This window comes from Penaeus monodon, chromosome 33 (genome assembly GCF_015228065.2).
Source record: "Penaeus monodon isolate SGIC_2016 chromosome 33, NSTDA_Pmon_1, whole genome shotgun sequence".
Taxonomy (NCBI): Eukaryota; Metazoa; Arthropoda; class Malacostraca; order Decapoda; family Penaeidae; genus Penaeus; species Penaeus monodon.
The window spans coordinates 26,652,207-26,652,465 of record NC_051418.1 but is presented as its reverse complement, the minus strand read 5'-3'; positions in this window follow the sequence as shown (position 1 = coordinate 26,652,465).

Genomic DNA, 259 nt, shown 5'->3' with positions numbered 1-259 from the left:
TGTCCTCTCCTTCACTTCCTGTGCCTCTTCCCCTTTTATTACCCCTCTCCCTTGGTACATTACGCTGTTCTTATTTTGCAGTTTAGTTGAAGTGGCTATCAAACTTTCGTGGCAGTTTCAGCTTCCCGTTCTGAGCGTGATTAGTAGCTTCTGAAAGTTTTTTGTTCTTTCTTTTTTACCGACTTTTCTTTTCTTGTCTGAAGGTTCTTCCTTCAGTGAATGATTATTTCTCTTTTGTTTTTCGTGTGTGAAGAGTCTG